The following is a 24025-nucleotide window of genomic DNA, read 5'->3' as shown; positions in this document are numbered from 1 at the left end:
CCAATTACTGTTAGCTTATCAGTCACAACTTGTTAAAGTGGTTCAGCACCTCTTAGCGTGTAATTTTGAGCAAACTAAGAAATTTAAGTGATTTTAAGGTCAGAGGTCACCATGCTGGGACTTTTATAGGTGTTTTTATTGGGTGTGTGTGCCTGTGATTACTTTCCAGGCCTAGTTTAGCACTCAAACCCTGTCTGGCCAGCAGCATCTGTGTCTTCCTGCACTCTTATCTCTCCTGGCAAGCGAGCGCACCGGTGCAGGCCTGCCACACAATCACAGTAGCACGGCTCCGCTGTCACTAAATGGCACGTTCTCTCAGCCCCAGTCCTCCCTTTCCTCGGCACGGGCTTCTCCAGCTGCAGCCTAATTTCCTGTGACTTGCCTAATTACTGTAATTAAGGATTAATTGCCATTAATTATTCACACATAAGCTCATCGCAAATCATGGGGTAAATGTCTTATGAAAGCTGCCATACAAGCCATGTATAAACACACTAGGATGCTCCAGGCTGCTGAATCGATCACTCAGCCCTCCAGCAAATCTCCACGCCACACTTAGGAAAACAGCGATAACTCTCCCCAAAATCAACAGCCTATCCAGGTGATGGAGGAATCAATTCGCATGCTTTATTCCTCTCAGAAACATTTGGCGCTTCCAGGAGTGCTTCTACAAGAAATGAATCAGACAGAGAAAAATGTTTGTAGAATACGCTGCAAAGTTTTGATAAAAAGGGTGCAATACCTCGAAAAACAAGATAATGGAAGGGATAAGGCAAAGTACATGCTAATTCCACTTTGTTCCTTTAGAGAAAAATGAATCCAATCTATCATTTATAGAAGAAACAAATCGAAGAGCTCATACTCTACTAATATTTGTCGTATTTGTCTTATATTTGTCATCATTTCTTGAAAACAAGCCATGAAACCTATGCACGTATACCATATTTTTTAACTTTTCTCTTGATTGTCCACTTAAACCTGAGATAAAGATAAAGGATGAAGAAGAAATATGTCCCTGGGAAAGCTTTTATCTTATCAAAAGATAAAAAAAAATCCCTGCTGTCTGACTTTGGGTTCTTCCCGCTTTTGGTGGGAGAACATTTCAGATGGACACAGCGTCTGCAAATATTTATTCTTTCCGATGTGATTCCCAGGCATTTTAGGGGAAAAGTTGTTAAGGCTTCAGCATCATAAAACCATAATAATGGTCATAATGTAAATCTGCTGAGTATGAAATGCCTTCCAGGGGGCCCGCACGCAAACAGTATTTAAAACTGAGACATTTTTACAAGGCTGTAAATCAGCAGTGGAGCCATGTGTTGATAGAGAGAAAAAGAAGAAGTAAACTGTCTGCTGGGTCATACCAGGTCTGATGCCACAGACTCTATCACAATATACAACACTGACAATTAATTTCCGAACCCTGGTGGGGTCTGTGGAAGCTGCAGGCTCAGCACTGACCACATATCTGCTTCTCTGTGTTTTCTCTCCCATAAACACTGGTCACTGAGTGAGAGGTGTTTGGGATGGGAGGGGACTAATTGTTGGTGGTGGCAGATTAATGCAGGAAACATCTTCATTTTGGGCGCATAAGTCTGTGTGTCTGATTTAAACATTTATGTAAATGGGCCTTCTGGCAGCTCTTTAATGCTCTACACTCTCTTGTAAACAGCCTCTTTGTAAATCCATCACTGGGCCATCCTGCAAAGAAAAAAACATCCCCGCTGCACAAGGAGAGGGGAACAGATAACACCATTCCACATCAAGACAAGAGGATAACAAGACTTCAGACGTACTGAGAGTCGGCCTGAGCCAATGCTGGCAGAATTTCTCCTGATCAGCATTATTGCAGCCAGAGTTAAATTTATAGAGCTGAGCCAGTCCCATTTTATGTGTTTGTTAGATTAATGTGCAGAGCCATACTTTTTTTACAGCTATAGTCTTTGATCAAGTTCAATTTATTGGGATTAACCTGAGGTTCAAGCATGGTCTACGATCCATTTTAAGTCATTATAAGAAGCCTCTATTTTCTCCAGCTGTGAGTGTGTTTCCACTCCTTATAATTAAAGTTTAAACTGTCAAATCTGTCCTCCAACTATGACTGTTCTTTTCCCTGGAACATATTTATTTCTTCTTATTTTGGACCAACTTTTAATACCTTTTGCCTTCAGTGACGTGCCCCTTAAATTAGCACGTGTTAATTGTTACCTTAGTGCTGTGATAAATGCTACTTTTCACCCAGACACAAGAGAATTGCCTGATTGTTGTGCGGTGTTAATGCCGGAATGTGTTGTACAGTCAGTGTGTTGCCGTGTTGCATGTCAGCTTGTGAGTTACAAGACCCCACAGCCGGTGCAACTTTCCATGGACCCCGCTGCCCCCACGCATTTCACACTCCCACCTCCCTCCGTGTGACACCTCCCTGCACGCACATGCATCATCGCGTCATTGATGCTTAATTGATACTTCCCTATTTATTGTCACCTTCCCTCGCTGTCAGCTGACTCGGTACTCTCTGTCGCTTTGCATTTATGGACTCCCGGCTGCCTTGATCTCGGTAATTAGAGTTTATGTGCTAATTGGTGTAAATACAAAGATGGGAGTTGCAGGCGAACACTTCACACCACGGCTATAAATTGTGGCTCTGATAAGTGTGGGTTGCAGTGCTGAGGGGAGAGCAGGAGTGTCTCCAGGAGATTGATATTTCTGCCACCAGACCTCATTCCTTCTTTACACATTCAGAGCAAAGTACAGCTTGAACAATATTTGGACAGCTTAAGACATCCTTGCATGGTGTGGCTTTGAAAGTCTCATTAACCGTTAGATGTCAAATGTCACAGATACTATTTCCAGACCCAGTTGTCAAAGTTGTTTCCATTCTGGATTAAATGAGAATTCTCTTTATGATTCTGTTCAGATCTTTAGAACACTATTCAAACAGGGTTATTTCTGATTCAATAAATTACATACTTTTAGAAATTCAAAGTATGCTTTTACTTGTAAAAGCCTGCTACCCCTGTAGTGACACCATGAATATAGAACTTTTGTTAAATCTATTCCTCAAAACCACTTGAACACCACTTTTTCTACACTTTCCAAGTCTGAGACTCAATGATTGATACATTCACCTGTCAAAAGAAAGCAGGATACGTTTTTTTTGTTCAAAAGAAACACCAGTTACACAAGAATAGGACAAAAACAGCATAGAGATGAGAGGTTTTACTTTCCCCATAGGGGGAGCCAAAATCAAAGCAAACCAAAAGTTCCTCACCTGAGCCACATATTGAGATAGAGGTTGAATACAGAAGCTGTTTAGGCAAAAACGAGGAGCACAAATCAGATATGATTTTAATGTTCAGAAAACAAAAGAACATGCTCTTCATGTCAAGTGGTTTGATCCTTTAGTAGCTAAATTTACACAAGTCCAACCCTCCAAAAACAGCTTGTCTGAGTCCTCACATTATAAATACATATAACATGTTTTTCAACCATCTGCTTCAATATGCTCCATTTCACAGAAATGTAAGACACAATTACGCAGATATCAAAAAGCAAACTTTAGTACTGATTAAAATCACGCTTCAGCCATGTGCTTTTCACATGCAAACACAGAAGCATGTTCCATTCTCTCCTTTTCATTTTCAACTTGATTCTTTTTAAACTCTGTGTTGTCACCAGATGTCCTTCTGACGGAGACAAAGAAAATGAGAGGGGGCTGGATATCATCAGCATAGAAATGAGCCTCCTCTCCATGCCCCTTCTAAGGCACAGCCACAGCGCCGCTCCAGCCACTGCACTACCTTTTCAACTTGCAAATGACAGTGTCACCAAATGCTATCCTTCCATCAATCAAGTCGAGGGGGTCATGAATATACAAAAGGCAAAGCGGAGACTGGCTGCCTCCCGCAGCTCTACTTGGCCCAATTATACAGGCTCAGCTTTCTCCTGCGAGCTTCCACTTTTTGTTTCAGTCTAAAGGGTACAGTCCTGGGAAGCCCCCGGCTTAATCAAGGTAGGTCACGCATACTGGACCTCTCAAGTGGACTGAAAATGCAAGTTAAATGTGGACACCAAATGTCATCTTTCTTTTACATCATTAGTGCTGGGGGGCAAAGACAGCAGGGGTCAGCTCTGCACCCCTTTTTTTTTCATGCCATATCCCATGTACAGAAGTCCTCCTCTTTACCAAAACACAGGAGCAGACTGGCAGGCCACTGCAGCTCCCTCCTCTCCTCTCTTCTCCTCTCCTCTGCTCTCTCTGCGGCAGCCTGCTTGGCCCTTTCTTTACCCCAGCTGTCAGATCATAGTAGTGAATTAGCATTCTAACGGATACGCCTCAACCCAGGGATGAATTAGCACACAGGAGTAACTAATGACCTCCCTGCTGAAAGTGGACCTTATAATCCATGCCACAGCTGATCAATATCGCCGCCTCAGCTCAGCTTACCCTCGCTTTTCTCTTCCTGAAATCCTTTCACAGCTTTTGGAAATATGTAAAAGACAGTTTAATACAAAGTTAAACCAGATCTCCGTAACAGCCATTTCTATTTAAATAAACAAAGTTGGAACTCATCAATACACCTGGAAGGATACTGCTGAACACAGAGCTCATTGGTCAATAACGTCTCATTGTTACGTATTCATTATGATGGAGAATGTAAACAAGACAAATCCATGTGTTAATGTAAGTAATGTTACCTGATAGCATCCATCACTGCACGCAGCAATTGTGCTGTTGCTCTGTGTTGACAAAGTGTTGCGAGAGCCGACTAATCAATCATCTCATTAAAACTGATGATTCTAATTGTTTTTGATGAGTGAAGCATCGATGCAAAGGTTAAGACCATTTTGTTACATAGAAAGCCGACTGGTTGAACGAAAAGATTATAAATATGTTATGTAAAAGTGTGACACTGATAAAGCAGGACTGGATTTTTCCCACTAAGAATGACTTATTTCTTATAAACCTCACCATGTTTTGGACATTTTCTTCCTCTGACAGTTTATACGGCAAAAAAATGAAAGGATCTCCATGTCAGTTTTTTTAATCAGAATTTAAGACCTTCAGTAAACAAACTTGAATAAAATATGCTCTCAAAACAGATGCGACAAGCTGGTTTGAACATGCTTTGATCAGCTTTTTTGATGTGTTAATGTGTCAACAAAGGCGTAGCTATCGAGCCACAATCAGTCTCAGAGGACTGTGAGAAAGCAGAGGGTTAATGTGGGCCTACGGCTGAGAAAATAAATAACTGTAAATATGTAAGCAGATGCAGGAGTGGGCTCTGTAAGAGCAGAGTGGGTTTGGGTAAACCAACAGTCTGTCTGCAGTAATTTATAGACGGCTATGATAAATACTATTTGTCCATGACAGTCACATGAAATAATAAACCATGGATGGCGATAAACATTACTAAATCCTGACACTATTGATTTATAATGTCTAACAGTGACATCAAACCAAACAACTGACAGAAACAATGCCAGGGCTTTAGGAGCAGTTTGTCAACTATTAATTCTGTCAAAGGGGGTTTCGCTCTAAGCCGAGAGAGCTTGTCTTGCAGTTGTCAATCCCTTTGGCTGGAAGCGACTGCAGCACGTCCGCGGGCAAGGGCCCTAGGCGCTGCTCCGTTAGCCCTAATTACCCCCATCCCCGCTTTGGCAACGACAAGAGCAGCCTCTATTTAAAATGCATGTTAATTATGCAAATTATTAATTGGGCTGGTGCTTGAGGATTTGTGTTTATGCCCGGATTAGAGTTAATAACTGTATCAAGCTACGTTTTAAGCCTGACCTATGACAAGTAATGCTGAGGTGCTGAAAGGGATATTTTCCAATACATTACCCTCTCTTCTCTTCCAAGTCCATTCCCCATTACAGAAGGCTGAATAAATGACACACAGATTCTCCTAGCTGGCTACAACAACCACTCAGTTTGGATCTACACTTTCTGCTGTATTTCATCATACAACCCCACTGCACCACTGTGCTCTATTAAAAGATCTTTTAGAGGTACATCAGTTCTCTATTTGCTATTACTATGCACACATGCACAAAAGCTAACCCTTAACACACCCACACAGAGTCACATAAACAGTTGAGGGTCTTATTTCACGGCAATTCAGGACTTGCTGTCAGGCTAATTGCACACACCTGTGATGGGGACCACACATGCTCCGTCACCACCTGCCATAGAGAACAGTCAACAACAGCGTGCTCTCAGGTCATGCAGTTGACATCAAGTTCAAGACCAAACCAGAGGTTAGGCAAATATCGTGTACTCTGTTCAAGTCATAAAATCCTTTGAGCACACACATGCCTGACATGAATTTAAACATGCTGCAGCAGTACATCTCGTCTTGAGGAACAGTTGCACATTTTGCACCTTTATCATTCCTTTTGCATGGTGCTGTACGTGTCCCATGAAAAAGTGTCTCCTCATTATGGATTAGCCTCAGCTTCACACTGTCCTGCACCTCTTGTCTGAACTTGCCAAACCTTTGGGAGCTGTGGGATGCGCTTCCTTGATAGGGTTTAAGCTTGGGCTTGTGTTTTGACAGTCATGCATGAACGAAGAGCTGTCACACAATACCCAAAAGGTTTGACATGAATATCAACTAAACCTTTGCATTTCAACACTGGATAAACACTTCAATTATCATTGTGTGCCCTGGTTGGAGGTTGGTGAATAAATCCTAGCCTCTGGGTCTCAGCAAGTTTTGTCAAATACTGTAAGCCACACTTTGCCATGAGTATTTCTGTACTATAGTGACTTGTATCTTGTAAGCTTGCTAGCTTGTTTAAAATAGAAAGCTTATAAAAACAGCTTGGTTGAAATGGCTAGCTTACTAAAACACCTAGTTTTGCTGCCATAATCTGAATACTAAAACAGCTAACTTGCAAAAAAACAGCTAGCTTACTGAATTACTAGGTTACTTTAGAAGCTAGCTTGCTAAAACAGCTAATCCTAAAACCCCTTGTTCATTTTATAACCCCCACAACAACGAGCAAAAGCTAGCTTACTAAAAATAAAACAGCTGTCTCATTTCCGTCCACTCTTTAGAAGCACTTGAACTGTTATTGCAGAGCATTTTTCAGGAAATCTGTTTTTGTTATTTAACAAAAAAACAGACTGCAGTGTGTGTCAGCCCCAGTGTCAGCAAGTCAGCAGTCTTTCCACTTCCTGCCACGACTGAAATGGTTAAGGGCGCATTAAGCTGTTTTGCTCAATGGCCCTTGACCAATATAAAGAAGTACTGAGATAGCATGTTCTGATTTATGCCCTGTGAAGACATTATGAATGCATGCTAGCACATGTGCTGGTGGATGAACACCAACACACAGTAACTGAAAATAAGCAAGTGAAGATAGATAGATAGATAGATAGATAGATAGATAGATAGATAGATAGATAGATAGATAGATAGATAGATAGATAGATAGATAGATAGATAGATAGATAGATAGATAGATAGATAGATAGATAGATAGATAGATAGATAGATAGATAGACAGACAGACAGACAAGGGTGATGAACTTGTTAAACTACAAAGTCAGTAAAATTACATCAAGGCATTTAATTTATTTTCAACACAACCTTTTGTTTGCTGAACCTAAATTATAGCTTGATTAAAGCCTTACAGAGAGCTACAGTAAATCCTGTGTGAATGTTTGCTGCAGTTCCTCTAAAATGGGAAATATTGATCAGTGTGATTTCCCTGGGTACTGGGGAGCTGTAGAGGAAGAGTGAGAGACATTATTTAAGGGACATGGAGGCTCTGTTGAAAAAAAAAAACAGGAGGGAGGCGGTGGTAGTAGTGGGGGGAAACGTGACATTATGGTGTATGCCTTGAAACATGACTTAGTCTGAGTGGCCTTTGATGCTAAGGCGAAAAGGTAGTTCATCATTGTCTGCATGGGAACCAGGGGGGTGGTTGTCTTGTGTTGATTTTACATTATTAATTTGAGGCGCACAAGGTCATTGGGGCCGCTATAGTCATGAGAACCAGTTGTTATCTTAACACAGCTGTCGGGCTGAATCTGCATTGACTGATTATAGCATTGATTGGTAACACTGAGAGAAGGAAGCCCTGGACATGGCTAGCCTTTCCAGTGCCACGACTGCATTTTGATACTGAAAACATCTGCTGTAAACAGGCCTTACAGTTTATATTATATTAGCTAGCTCTGCAGCTCTAACAGTATTGTATAACCACTTCTCAGACACCTTCAATCTGCTTAAAGCACATCAAATGTAAATGTCAAATCGTTACAAACATATGTTAATGGAGGGGAAAACCTCATGTGTAAGAGAGGGGGGGTTAATCTAAATAGAAAATAAACATTACAAAAACTGTGAAATCTTAAACAAAGGGGGTTGAATCCTGAGCAGCTGGCATGGAATGAACTCTTCTGGAGAGGGAATGCCAGTTTCAGAGCGCCCCGAGCATCGATTTGGAGCCAAGGCAGTAAACAGCTTTTATCAGCAATAATGATGGCATAATCCCAGCTAAAGAGGAAAGTAGCATATGGTGCAAAGCTTACAACTGCAATCCCAACAAAGTAGGGGGGATTTTCATCACTTTGTCCACTTGAAAGACACTCTGCCAATTTTTTTTTTTTTCTTCTTCCAAGGATCATGATCTACACGGTAAAAATTAACAAGACTTGTGTAAGATACAAGCATGTTTTAATCTTTTGACTCTGCACCAGTATGGTTTCTATATCAATGACATTACAGATCTCCAAAATGTAAAATTGCTCTGTAGACCCTGTGATGATACACTATGAACACATACTAAAACATATAGGCTTTTATAGGTTAACTTATAGCCTACAAGCTACCATGAACTTAATGTAATTCCGTTTTAACTTCTTCCATACATGTATGAACAATAGACAGAAAGTCATCCCACAGAAGCAAATTAAAAATGAAATTCAAACAGTGCATATAGCTGCCACCTACGCTGAAGTCAAACAATGTTTCCCACAATGTCTATATTTCCGTTGTCAGTTTTATCACAGCCCCCTTCATTAAACCCATCAAGTTTTCCTTTTGATCAGACAACCACGGCCAGAAGACAGCTCTTTCCCAGGAAGAGTGTAACGCTGCCAAGTAGCACTCGAGACTGGCTTCAACCTCTGCCATTGATTTTCCTCCAAGCTGTGACCATTCATTGTTTGTGACATTCTCCTGTCGGCTCTTTAACACCATTCAACCAAATCAATTTCATATTTTTGTCAATGCCTCGCAACTGGATGAGCCAGATGGGAAGGGACGTCACATGATTTAGGATGTCGATTTTCTGGCAACAGTTTCATCCGCAGTTTTTACAAGAGTTAGAAAACTGGCACAATGGGGTTTATTTAGAGATATAATGGGGGAGAAGCAAAAACAAACTGCTGTGTGTTATTTGAAGCTTAAACAGGAAGTTCTTATTCAGTTAGCCAATTTACTGAAAATAACGACGTAACTATCTTGTTAAATCGTAAGTTGCTCAAGCCTCCAAACTGTGGATGTGCACCATTGCTTTATCTTATATCTTAATGAAAAATAACATACAGTTGGAAGTAACTTCATTAATAAACTGATAATACTGTGTATTTATTGCATTGAATTAAATATTTGATGCACTTGTTTAAACTCCAAGCAAATTCGCAAAATTGAGGTCCATAATCACCATCAAAGCTTAGAGTAACATGTGTCAAGCATCAATTATCAAGCATGTCACCTGATATCACCTGATCTTGGTTTAATATTTTATAATATATCAAAATCTTTTCATGTTTTCCCAGCTTCAGCTTACATATCGAACCAAAAACAGAAACAGTTGGATGGTGAAACCTGAAACCTTCCAATAACTAGCCAACACAAGGAAACTAGTATGATTGACGTTGGTTTTGATGCTGATTGTTTTCACCCCATATTGTTGTTGGTTGTTATTCATGTGCAGCAGTAACAGTCTAAACGTGTCAAATGGAAACGAAACACAAACCCCTTCTTTCCTGTAATAACAAACGACTGCATTTATTCTTTTCCTCTTCATAAGCTCAGCACACCATCTGGCTTTGCCCTCTATTATACCCTCAATATCACACACTAACAATGACAACAATAATAGCAGGAGTGACCTTGACTTCCCGTCTGGACTCTAAGAATAATATTTGATAGCAATATTAAGTGCAACAATAATGAGATGAATATTCCCCATTTAGTGTGGACAGCTTCAGGACAAATTCTGAAGGGAGAGCTGCCTGCTGCAGCTACATGCTGGTCACTCTTAGTTGTCAAGGCTGATTTATTGCCTCCTAGCTGTTCAATTTCACATTTTGTCCTCGTCATATCCCCGACTCATGATCATTCTGCACTGACCCTTGTAGGGCAGGCAGGGAATATTGATAAAACAATTATCTGCTTGCCGTTCATTTGATTTTCCATTTCAATTACGGATTGGAGGAGGCAAAAAGAAAAGATTGCGCCATTGATTTTCTTCCCCCTACCTTACAACAGGAAGGAGGCAGGCTTTGATGGGATGCTTTGGTGACATGGAATAGAGGCAGGAGGAGTGCGCTTTATAGCTTTAGGCGTATTGCCTCTCTTTGGCTGTGTAGAGGCTTTGCTTTACGGACCGTTTGTGAATTACGTATGATTTAGCTTTGTCAACAAAAAGTATTTTAACATGTAAAAGACACACAGACACTACACCTCTGTTTGGCTCTTATTCCAGACACATGCATCAAGTCAGACTGAATACAATCTGACTGAATATCAATTCTAATGATTCAGATGTGATGAGTATATTGGGCTCTCCTCAGTGGGAGGGACCGGCACGTTCATGCTGCTGCTGACCTGAGGTAAACACTGTATGTGGCGTGCACTCTGGAGGCCAAAGCACCCAAAGGTCATAGCAGTTTGTCAGCGACACCATTCCACTCTCTCCCCCTTTCTGATGGTCTGCCACTGTCTATTTGTCACTCTTAAATGACAACACAGTTGCATCATACTTGTTTTTTCCTGCAGCAGTGACACAATGCTGCACCACCTCTACATTGTACAGTACTGTGCTGTGACGGAGAGCAGAGTGTGAGGGCGATTTGAAGGCACAACTGCAGCTGTAACAGATAAAAATAAACCAAACAGAAAATACAGTAAGAGATTCAAATGGGGCAATGTGCATGTTAACTGCTGAGTTTTTTTTAGAGGAAACCATGTCAAATGAATCCATTACCACATAAAGTAAATAGATTCTTCTGTAAATGATTTGGAACATTGGTAATGGGTAAAGACCTAATGGGAATCCTGGTAAAATAGCCTTTGGGGAGCCTGGGAAAATCTGCCTCAGTGAAGTGGCCGGCTCTTGGCCAAAACCCTGTGTAGAGGGGAAGAGGGGGGAGTGGGCTTCGACTTCACAGAGATGGCAGAAATGGAAGGAGAGAGAGAGAGAGAAAAAAAAAAGACAGACAGACAGAGAAAGGGAAATCAAAATCTGAAGGAATCTCCACCCATGGATGATGTTAAATTCCACTGTTGAGCATAATTGCGAAAAAAATGCTGAAGACTTGAAAGGGCTGATGATAATGCTATTGCTGTCCAGTGATCCAGCGCGGTCACAGGCAGCAGCAGCAGCAAGGCAAGAAGTGCTGTACTACTTCCTATACTGCAGTCCGCTTCGGCGAACACGGCGGCTCCCATGGGATTTCACATGGCTGACCTTAAATAAGTTTGGCTTTGATCAAAGTTTAGCACGAACGCTTTGCTTGTTGCAAGTCAGGGGATCAGGGGGGAGTGGATGAGACCTGGGCAAGGAGGTCCTGGCAAAGACTCCTTCCCAAAGCTCCAGTGCCCCCTTCCAACACCGGATTATGTTGGGCAATTAAGGTAATGAACTGGCTAACGTAACAACACATAATGATCCTTTTTATCCTCGTTCTCCAAGGTGTCTCTTGCAGTCTCTCTGACACATCTTTCTCTGGATCACCTTACTTCCTGTTTAACCTAAAACAAACCAACACCAGGCATGTCTGAGGGGAAAAAAGACGTTTCTGAGGAACAGAACAGAGCAGCTCTTGTTAGGCCAGATAAGTTAGCACATGCTCAGTTTAGGGAGTAAAAAGTAGCACCTGTGCAGACATGCTAACATGCATCTTCCTGCTCTGATGTAGCACTCAGGCCTCACGTCTATCTGTGTGGCAGTGCAAGCCTGAATTCCACTTCCCCCCAATCAACCTCCCACCCCATCAGCGCACAACTTGTCTGCCTGCTCCCCTTTTCATTCGAACACATTTTCTAGCCAAAAATTTCACTTCAATCTCACCTCATCTCTCCATACTACATTAACCCCTGGCAATTGCCTTCCAAATGACCCCATTAAGCTGTAATTGCCTCAGCAGGCCTGCTCCCTCGCTTGTAATTCTGTGCAGCGAACCCACCAGACGTTCCCCCGGCATTGTTTCATGTTCTGGCTCCCATCAGCCAGTTCAGACACTGACCCAACCCCCCCACCTCCCCCTTTCCTCTCTACTCTCCTCTTACTCCCCACCTCCTCTCTTCTGTCGTGGCCGGAGCTGTTGGTGCTCACGGCTAGCAGTGCCACTGGCAGACTCTCCACGGCTCCACAGTGAGCTCACACGGGAGGCGCAGTGCCCTCACTTCCTCCTCGACTGCTGAACTCAGACTCAATAACACAAGCTCATACATTCACCTCAAAAAAGGCCTCAACCTGGCTTCTATCATGTCAGCCTGTATTTCATACATACACCAGTAAGAAAATCAGTCATTTGATTTTTCTATTCAGATTCTCCCTCACATGTCAATACCAGAATAAACTGTGGCATAACACGTGATATTAAACCATCATCTTCCTCTTCAGGTGTCATTAAGATGCTGTTGGGTGCAGGGACTACAGCCAGCAAAGACACCCGCATGGCACCTCCCAGCACAACTTCACCTTTTCTGTTCCCACTGGGGAGCTGGTGTCAAGACTGCTCAACTTTTTGACGAAGGCCTCCACGGATAACTAACGCACAAATGCGGATAGGTGGAGAAAGCGATCCTGACAGTGATGTATTGCAACTAGTTGCAGGTGTCAGGAAGAAGATGCTCTGCCAGCCGGTGGCGTGCATGCACTGTGTATATGCATGCATGCACACGTCTGTGCCCCTGCATGTTTTCCTCAATGTGCACATCATGTATGTGTGTACGTGGGTGTGCGCTTGCAGATGTTTGACATGTGTGTGCGTCCGTGATGCCTCCAAGCCTTTACATGCGACCTGCTACGGGGGACTCGGACTAATAATCCATTCAACACTCCCTCCATCTCAAGCAGCACATCCTCCCTGCCGCCCATAACAGATTGGTTAGCTCATAAAGGCTAAACGCTAGCACATACACAAATATACTTTCTCTGTCTATTAGTCAGTATATAGAACAATCATGCCATCTCTTAACATATACATTCTCACGTTTAAAAAAGCTGCCTGAGAAGAGGGAGCAACATATCGACAGAATACGGTCACATTGATTTTCCCTTTTATGCTGCAGCCATTTACTGTGATTTGAAATGTGGTTTCTAAATTAATTCTAAGCTGGAGATACACAAGCTTTCTCTGAACACACAAACCTTCAGAAATGCTTTAGATCATTGCGTTCTCTCGTCGACCGTTTATTTAAATTTGTTCTTTTTTCCTAAGCAAATGTTCCCAGGAATATCAAGGTGTTTTTGTTGCAAAGCTCTAACTGATCCGGGGGGATTTGCTTCCAACAGCCTGTCTCTCCCTCGCCTTTCAACACAAAACTCTGCGCTCCAATCAAAATGAACCACCAGGGACACCCCCCCTCCCCCTCCCCCCCTGAGCTACGCCTGCTCCGAGTGCTGTGATAGCAGCCTCTCTGCCATTGATCGTGGAGTTTAGCACAGAGCATGCATGCCACCGTTAGCAGAAAACAAAGACCTCTCTCCCTTTAATAGTGGCGCGCGCCGCTAATGCAGCTAACATCTTGTGTCTCCCTCTGCCCTGAAGAATGAATGAAAGAAAGCAGATAGCAATTAAAAAGGTTAACGAGGGTGCACGTCTCGTCACAACTCATCTTTTTCACACAAATCTTTTTAGCTCATAAACAGATTGATATCTTTTGGGGATGCACGTTGGCTTGCCACAAGTGATAAAAACATGCATCCATGTCTTACTTCTAATTGTGTTCCACGTTACAAATCTAATTGTAGACGCTGAATTCAAAAAGGAAACACAGCGTTATTGATCCACCTAACACAGAGCAGGAGGATCTCATGAATTAGGAATGAGATAAATCACCATTAACCCCAGAGAACCCAGCTTGTGGTCGACCACTGACATACCACACTGATCTTTTTTTTTTTTAATACAGCGGATAATTCTTCCTGGCATAGTATAAATATAAGTCTACCATGAATACAGCATGTGTCTGTTTATTTAATCAAGGCCTGATTTACTTGTGACAGAGAATAAATTCTTCTATTTTCTGTGAGCTGCTATAAAATTGCCATCATTTTTAATTAATTCTTAATTAAAATATATTACACCACAGCTTCTACCCATCTCTCTTGATATTCTAACATAATCAATTCAGAACCATTTACATATCATTAATTAAAAGCTTTCCTCTCTCATCCTTAAAATCATAATGAGGGCCGATTCCTCATTAGTAACCTATAAGGGAGAAAATAACAATACAGCAGAGAATGGATGGCGCGTTCCACAGTGAGTCCTTTGTCTCTGAGTTTCTCAAAAGCATTTTTTATGCTCCTCAATTGGATTTAAGAATTACAGAGTCAATTTTGGAGACTCAATGAAAACAAGTGAAGCCATACAGGCTGTCTGAGTATTTATTTGTTCCTGCACGCTACTAAGGAACAAAGTCCATCAGTGTCTCCAGTCATTATGAATGTGAACTTTATTATATTTAAAATGAGAGAGTAGATTTATCAGGATTCTTTTTTTCTTTTTAACTTTTTTTAAGGGGAAAAAATGTATTCGAAAAAACAAAGTACTGCAAAGTTTTTGTGAATATAAATTTTACGGTGTCCTCCAAATAATACACCTGTGAACACCGATGTTGAACCAGAATAAATACTTGTTCTAACCTTGGACTCTGTTTACAACAAGACTGCAGACTTAAAAACATGGCTTTGCTCAGAGTTAATAAACAATTGTGCATGAACATAAAAGCCAGCTCAGTACTTGTTGATATGCCATCAGACAGCATAATTCAATTTCACTGTAAATTTTAAGTGCATCTATGCAAACAACCACCCAGGATCATTTATTATACGCACTTAAACAAAACATGTGCGTCCTATCTCTCCATCTTGAGCTCTCCCTTAAAGAAGAGTAATAATATCAAGTAATGATAGGTATTGTTATGCCGAGGATCAGGCACATCCTGATTTTTATCGCCCGTCTCTCACAGGTGCTCGGGCGCTACTTGTCAGGACTGCATGTCTGGGTCTTCCACATGTCAGATAAAAATCGCTGCACTTGGTGTTTCGGCAGCCTGACAGCAATTTATTTGAATGTTTTGTCACACTGGTGTTGGTGCATTTTGTGTGGGCTGCTCACCGGAATGGCAACAGCTCGTAGCTTCCTGACACGTGTGCACAAACGCACACATGCACGTTTTTGTAACACACACACCAAGGCCAGTACAAAATCACAGATGCACACTGCATGTCTACTTTGTATAATTAAAACCTGTGTAGCTAAAAAGAAAAAAACAGACATAGGTAGAGTGTTGGTAAACTGAATGTGTTCATTAATATTTAACACCCAATAAAGCAGGTGACACTGCATTGTTAACACTTGTTAGGCTTTAAAAATATACATCATTATTTACACCTCCATGACCTCACACACTACTCTATAATGACCAAAATTATAACCTCACACAAGCTCAAAAAAGGCCAGATTAAATTAAAAGTAAATCCATAAATATTTATAAAAATATTTTATTTATAGTTCCATGCAAATCGTATTTTCTTATTTTTTCCTCCAATGTCCGATCAAATAACACACATGATCCACAGAATGTTAAACACAACCCTCAGTGCAATCTTGTGATTCTCCGAGCTGACATGGAATATTGAGTAAGTTAATGAAATCCTCTCAAAGACAGGAACTCTATTTTTACACCATGATAATTAAAGTACGACACAGTTATAATTTACAGCCCTTGCTTAATTGCATAGGAAAAGTAAAATGGGAGAGGTCTATGAGAGGAGATTAAATGTGTGTATGTGTGTGTACCTGCATGCAGAAAGAAAAAAAAAAAATGCGTGTGTGCGTACTTCACTCAAGAAGAGTGAACGCAGAAGAGCTTCCAGTGCATCTAAACAGCAGGATTGTATCTTTTAGCATCGAGGAACGTATCAAAGATTAGGTAATGAAATATGCACCGTCCTATTTTTCTGCTGCCGGGCCCTTTGACAAATCGAGTACAATCCAAAATCTCCATAAATCACTATTAAAGACAAGTATATCATCACCAGCGCATATATCTTCCCCAGCCTGACCTGTAGACTAATGAGAAAAGGCCCAGACTATCTTGTCTGATTAATTAATTCAAAATGTCGGCTGTTATTCAAATGTGAGGCTGGTGTTATTTGAATAACACTTGACAGCGACGCCTGAAGAAATAATTTCTGGTTTGTGAGGCTGCTGCGGCATTACTGATGATGGCTCATGGAAATGTTAGAAGCTGAGGAGTATTTTCTCCCTCTTCGCTTTCCCTCCCTCACCTTCTCCGTCATGATAGCTCCAAGAAGTATTTCATTACTTCAACCAACCCCTCCTCCTCGTCTTTTCTTCTTCTTCTTCTTTACAATTATGGCTCTTACTGGGGTTTTTTTCCACTGTCCATCCTCTCTCTCTTTCTCTCTCTCTGCCTCTCTCTCTCTCTCACTCTGTTTGTATTCCCTCCCACAGACGGCCCAGATCTACGGGGCAGCGCTCTGGCTCTGCGAGAGACATGCTGGCAAAGAGGAAGGTCATGGTTTTTACAACTGCAGCTCCCCAATGCTGACAGGGCCGCGCTGCCAAAGTGACACACTCTGTTTGGCTTTCCCACGTTCATAGAGCTCCACGGCACTTCGTCTTTATCACGGAGTACGCGACACACACACACACACACACACACACACACACACACACACACACACACACACACACACACACACACACACACACACACATACCAACACACGGATAATCAGCCTCAGATCTGTTTCCTTTCAGGAGGCAAAAAAATGATCCTTTAAAATATCCAAATAAAAAAAGTGGAAGTTATCCGGTGTGTACATTTTTCCACATGTCTTTTATGTTTGTAGTTGATTTTGGGGGGTAGGGTGGAAAATCTGCACAAGAGGAGGGAAACCATGAGTGTATGTGTGAGGGCCTAGGGGCAATGCACACCCCGCTATCACTTCCCTCATCAAGCATGGATTCTAATCAGGGCTGGGGAGATATAAGACGCTCAGTCATTAAATAAATTAACTCTGCCACTCCATGCTCTCCTTCAGCACCCGCGAGAGGCCCACCGTGCCCTGCATACTTACAGAGGCTGCGAGCATCATGCAACTCACCTTCACAAACACACACACAAACACACACAAACACACACACACACACACACACACACACACACACACACACACACACACACACACACACACACACACACAAGTTAAGAACAAATCTTTAACATTTAGAGACATGGAAGAACCCACCTCCTGTCTTTCTGAAGTTTTTACATAATTGCCTCAAAACACCAAAAGAAAATGTGTTTTCCTTCAAAGCATACAGGTGTGTCAAGTATTTTACATGAAGAAATCTCTGTTTGTGACTGATGAATAACCTCTGAAGGCCAGTGCTGATTCACAGTGTTGGTGAGACAGCATAGACATGAGTTTTTCTGAGGATCTGTTCAGCCTGCTGCCATTCATCAAGAGGCAGCCGGAGCAGTGACGAACAGTAAGAGAGCTCAGTGTCGGCTCGGATCACTGACACAAACAATCAAAGCTGACACAGTCTCCGTATAGCACCTGCCACTCCGGCAACACAAATAGATCAATATGAGGGGGAACTGGCTCACTGTTTAAAACTCATATCCTCGCACCCACATCATCTTCCAGAGCGGCATGATGTTCAAAAGAGAAAAAAAAACAAAAACGCACGCTTAATACATATCAATCACTCTGACGGAGGAAATGCTTATTTGAGGAGCAAATACGCCATGTCAGCAGAATGTCCGTTGTCAAAACTTGCCATTTGAATTTCGAACCGTATTGTGTGGTAGACAAATGTCCTTAGAAAATCCCTTACATTGCAATTTATATCATTTTAATGCGCGCTTTAATTCTCCATTACTTAGGGAGGAAGTACCTGGGAGGGTGGAAACGCATTAGAGAAAGTAAGAAATGAACAGAAGGGTCTGGGGATCTCTCGAGCAGACACAATTAAATATTCATGCGTCTCCTCCTAGGACACAACAGATACAGATCATTATCATGGCAACAGCACACCACCATTTTGTTCACACGTTTGGCTGGGAATCAATGTGAGAGGAGAAAATTCCATATGAAACTAAGAGAATCCACTATTAGTATCCCTACAAATACGACGGACTGAAAGGCTTTTTGAGCACAAATTCTCACTTAAAATGATCCTGCAAGAATACAATTCAGCAATTACCAGGACAGTATCCATGCTGTTAATAACATGTTTAAATGTTACAGGTAGTGAAGGGATTTATTTGCACAGGTACACAGGTATGTGTCTGCTTGACTGGCTCAAAATCATTTAAAAATGTGCCAAGAGCTTTCTCCTGCTTAAGAAAAAAACAGAAGAATAGCAGTAATGTACTCTGGATGACCTCCACTTTCTAAAGAGAGGAGAAACCAGCCTTTTTTTCTCCTTTCTTTCTTTTTTTTTTGCTTTTCAATCCCCATCAAAGAGGAGCAAAAAAGGAGGGACAGCATTCCCCTGCTCACCATCATTAATCATCGCTTTCTGGGAGCAAGCGCATATTAATTTCTGTCATCCCAAACATCATTTGGTATTGTTAGTCCACGGCTTAGTCCTCATTGAGCAGCAGACGCCGGCCGTTCCTCCTGGTTTGAGGGAAGACAGGGGCCTGTGTGGCTGCGTTTCAGAGCAAGAGGCCTTTATCCCCGGGGCTCTGACACCAATTAAGCCGTTTCACCGGGAGACGAAAACAGGGCCCGCCGTTTCACTGTAACATGAGCCAGCACCTAGCCGCTGGCCCCTCGCCATCATTCCATTACTTCAGGCACAAAAATCAACTTCAAGGACTTAAGAAAACAAAAAGATGGTTTATAGTGAACGGCCATACTTTGGTGAGCGCTCACAAATTTAAAAAAGGGAGGGATCTTTTCGGTATTTTCCACAGCAGAAGCTCCCCAGTTAAAATTCTTTTAAATGTATCTTTTATTTCACGGGAAATCTCGAAACAATGTGATGGTATTTTGCCACAGCTGGAGAGAAAAATGCTCGGTGTGCAGTTCCCTTTATATCTTTTCTGTCCCCATAGTTGCCTCCTGGCAGGCAGCAGAGTGCAGCTTGTCTCAGGGCTAAAGCAGAATAATGCAAGGTTTGTTATGAATTAAATATTAGAAATCTTAACACAGCAGCCAATAAGAATTATTTGCCTTATTAAAGCAGCAGAAGACGCTGATTAAAATTTCATTGCATTGCAGTCTTTTTCCCATTTCTGCCTTCAATACATCATTCTAATGTATGAAACATGTGGAACAATGGCATAAGGAACAATGGAGAGAGAGAGAGAGAGAGAGAGAGAGAGAGAGAGAGAGAGAGAGAGAGAGAGAGAGAGAGAGAGAGAGAAAGGCTTCTTTTCCAAGACTGTGAATGAGGAGGGGAAAAAAAGCACAGATTCCTTTTTCATCTGCTTTTAGATTACAAAAAAAGAAAGGTTTTCCTCAAGTAACAAGCTGCAAACTGCCACCATGTCAAAACATTACAAATCAATTTTAAACCTTGTACATTTACTGACTTCTGCCTCTAATTCCTTCTCCTGTTTTCTACAGAAATCCATCACCTGTAGGAGTAACTCCTGAGAACACAGCAAAAATCACACACGCATATGACTCCAAAAAGCGTAGGTAACAGAATATCTATCATCAAGATTAAACACAGACGAGGTTACTGGAGCAAAAAATAGTGACAGTAGCCGTATTGTTTTCAGTGCTCTTGCTCTCACAAACGACGGGTCATTTAGTTGTCCACATGTAATGTGTACAGAGTAAATGAACATGCTGGTGTCTATTGTCCCAGGAGGAAAACTCTTCCCTGAAACACTAGAGCTAATGAAATAGGGACCTATAAATAGCAGAGTCATTACTGAGAGAGGAGTAGCGTTTGCACCAGTCTTTCACTCCAACCCTTTTTACACTAATAACCGCCTCTATGGCAGAACAGACACTCGGCCAGGGACGCACGCAGAAATGAAGATCGTGATGCAGGAAACTCAGAAAAAAGTGTTTTCTATCTACTGTATACAATTCACAGCTGAGTGTATATGCATGATGCTTAAATGTTTCTGTTATCATAAGCACTTAAGAAATTAACCTCAACTACGTTGATTTATAATTGAACAAATTAATTAATTAGTAATGCACAACTGATTACCTTTTTTGTGGTATTTTTCTGATGCAAAAAGTACCAAAAAAGCATACATTTAATTATTTTTAATCATGCCTAATAAAATTAATTATGAGTATTATTGTTGCAAAAACATTTTTGCTTCTATTTTATTTTAATTATAAACTAATTTAATATAACTTCATTTTTATAATATGTGCTTTGTTAACACAGACTTTTGACTTTTCGATGTGTTTTTTTAATGTTTTAAATCAGATATCTTCCCTAATTCTGCATCATAAGACGATGATTACGAAATATTAAAGTATGTATTGTTTGCGTAAACTTTTTTTTGAAGAATGGACACTCAATATTGCAACAAGCAAAAACAGAAAAATTGGTCGAACTATGTCTGACAGGTCAAAGGTCATTAACTGTTTTGGCAGTCACGGTGCAGCAGAAAAAAAAAGTCTTGCTAACTCACAGTGACAAGACAACAAATAATATCAGTCACGTCTCTGTTTGCATGTTTTCTTATAAGTGTATCTGTTTCCAAAGAGTGTTTAGATTTTAAAGTAGATTCAGGTGAATATTTTCATCTTAAGCAATGGGCAGAAACGTCCAAAAACAAAAGTGGCATTCAGAGAGCCTCCGACAGCCTCACTCCTCCTGCTGTAAACTCATTTCAATCAATCCTTCCTTTTTGCATCCCAAGCAGCCTCTGCTGGCTGCCACCGCCTGAAGATAACTATTTCACCACCTCTGTCATGCCTAATTAACAACTCAGATGTACAATTCAGAAATTTCGCAATTAACCTACTAAAATATTGTTGGAGGATGCTAATTGTTATGCCAGTTGCCATAAAGACTCATTTGCATAACGTATGTGCAAAAAACAATTATGAGCTGTTGATCGCGCAGGAGCCCGCGGAAAACGCTCCGAGCGATGGAGGGGGAGCGAGGGAGATGTTTGCAAGATGGGGGGGCTCGTGTGTGCAGATGGAGGGACAGCACTGAATCACCGTGCAAAGGAAAAAAAAAAGCTGATTTGCGGAACCGTGCGTGCAGATACCAGAGAGCTCTGGAGCAGAGGTATCTATCTGCACAGCACAAAAGCATTTTCCCTTCCAAATGAAACTGATATGTACACTTTTGTTTTTTTCCCCTCTCTCTCTCTCTCTGTCTGGCTCTCCTTCTTTTCATCCTTGCTGATGGGTAAATGGAGGGTATTTGGGAGCTACTTAGATAATAGCCACATCTTCCCCGGTCCCCCTCGTGCTTTAGAGGAGGAAGCACTAGTGGCCCTGCCATTGAGCCAGTCAGGAACCCAGCTGTGCGCAAGCTATTCGGCACAACACTATCTAGTCTCTGCAGCCGCATCACTGGGGCTCTGCGAGACAAAAAGCAGCCAAAGTCAATTGTCTCTCCTGCTGAATGGCTTTCTGTTCTCTGTCAGGCATTTACTGGAGATTTTGCAGCAAAAAAAAGCTCTTAGGTGGACAAATAAAGTCAAACATATTTCTGTTCCCATGCTCTTCCACTTTAACTGCAGCTGCTATACAGATCATAATAATAATAATAACAATGAGTTTGTATTAATAATTATAACCCAATTTGAATTAGAAGGGTCATTTAGTTTGTCAGGAAATATTGAAATTAATGTTCCCTGTAGATTTCAGAAATGCTTACCTCCTCAGTCCTAACTCTATTTACTGCAGGTAATGCTTTTAGTCAGCCTTGCATGTGGTTAATTACAGGCTCATCCTGAACTCTATTTAATTAACACAGGCTCTTCCTACCCCAACATATATCCAAGACAAACCCAAGAAAGCATGTTTAGCTCTTTGCAGAACATGTGAAGCAAACACAGCGACATTGCCTCCGACTCCTTCTCTAATCCACTGCTCTCAACACTGGGTCGGAGCATTTATCAGCCTGAATCTGCCACACTCTCTCTCTCTCTCTCCCTCCCCTACCTCTCCAGACCCCCTGTTTCTGAACCTGACGAGTCAAAGGTCAGCAAAACAACAAGTCAATACGCAGCCAAAAGAAGCGCCGTGCAGCTGAGAGAGCTGTGGAGAGAGGCTAAGCCTCTCTGTGGCACTCCGTGATTTAGCCTGTAATAGTTTTCTGTAATCTCTTTCTATTGATTAAACCTCACATCAAAGAGGAGTCCTGCTACAGAACCTCTCTTTTCCTGGTCAGAAATACCATATGGAGGTAATCTTTCACCTTTGTTATTCTTGCCGCTCCCGCTGCTGCTGCTGGGAGCCTCTCTTCCTTCCAAGCCAAGCATGAGAGCAGGACGAGGGAGCGGGCAGCAGGATAAAACAAACCCAGCACACAGGAATAACTGCAAAACTCATCGGAATCACAGGCAATTTTTACCTCAATGCATTCATTGTTCTCACATGCAGCCTACAGGGGAAAAGGTACAACATGAATGCATCCTTTGTCCTGAAACACGAGGGAATAAACAATTTTAATTCCTTTTTTTTTTTTACATGTGCAACACAAGAAAAACATCTCACACTGAAGGACAAAGAGCAGCACACGCCAGCCGAATCTCACATTCAGCTTATCTAAATGCAAAACCAAGAAAATTTAGGGGAAAAAAACCCTCCTGCTAAAAACACTCAATTTAGTGACAGGCAAATGACTTCATGCTGCCACTTAATCTCATTTCTTGCATAATGCTCTCTAATTAGCATATCAAAGTGAATTAATACTTCTAGGGCATTAGCAATGCAGAAATATGCTGCAGCTCTACAATAACACTCAGAAGAGTACCAGAAACTTCTGAAACTCTTCAAAATGTCTTTCTATTCCAAGAAAAAGCACTTCTCTACCTCTCCACTCTTCAAAAATCCAGACAACAAGAGAGATTTCCCTCCACTTTGATTTTGTCTCTCCACTGATCACAAAATAATTCAACACAAACACTCCTGCAGCTTTGAAGCTGAACCCTGGTCTCGCTTTTCATCCTCACGCCAGACAATAAGGCTCGATAACATGATACATGCGCGCAGTAATTACACCCATGATTCTTGGACTGCTTTCAAATTTATTATTAAAAGCCATTTTCAGCCAAAGCTGGATCCCACGGCTAAAAAAGACAGCAGCCCCCCCTGTGCCATCTGAACGGACATGAAAGGGCCAAGGATGCCCTGAGAACGGTGCTGCAGGAGCCGGTGAAAGGCTCACTGTGTGCAGGAGGAACAGGCCGGTCAACAAGGCCACCAGACCAGCTGAGCTCTGTCAATGACTGAAGGAGGGGGGGGGGGGGGGCGCTGTGACTCTAGACTACAGGTTAACCATGCACACACACACAATAAAACACACGCACACACAGACACACACACACTTGTTCCACCTTTC

At 41.8% G+C, this 24025-nt stretch overlaps 1 protein-coding gene across 7 annotated transcripts in view; it reads right to left on the bottom strand.

The window, feature by feature from the left end:
* pbx3b (pre-B-cell leukemia homeobox 3b) overlaps positions 1–24025 on the bottom strand; it is a 60268-nt gene that overhangs the window by 32364 nt on the left and 3879 nt on the right. The gene's annotated exons all lie outside the window — the stretch shown is intronic.

Source organism: Notolabrus celidotus, chromosome 9, assembly GCF_009762535.1.
Source record: "Notolabrus celidotus isolate fNotCel1 chromosome 9, fNotCel1.pri, whole genome shotgun sequence".
NCBI lineage: Eukaryota > Metazoa > Chordata > Actinopteri > Labriformes > Labridae > Notolabrus > Notolabrus celidotus.
Note: the sequence above shows the minus strand (reverse complement) of the source record. Positions and strands in the feature narration are given on the sequence as shown.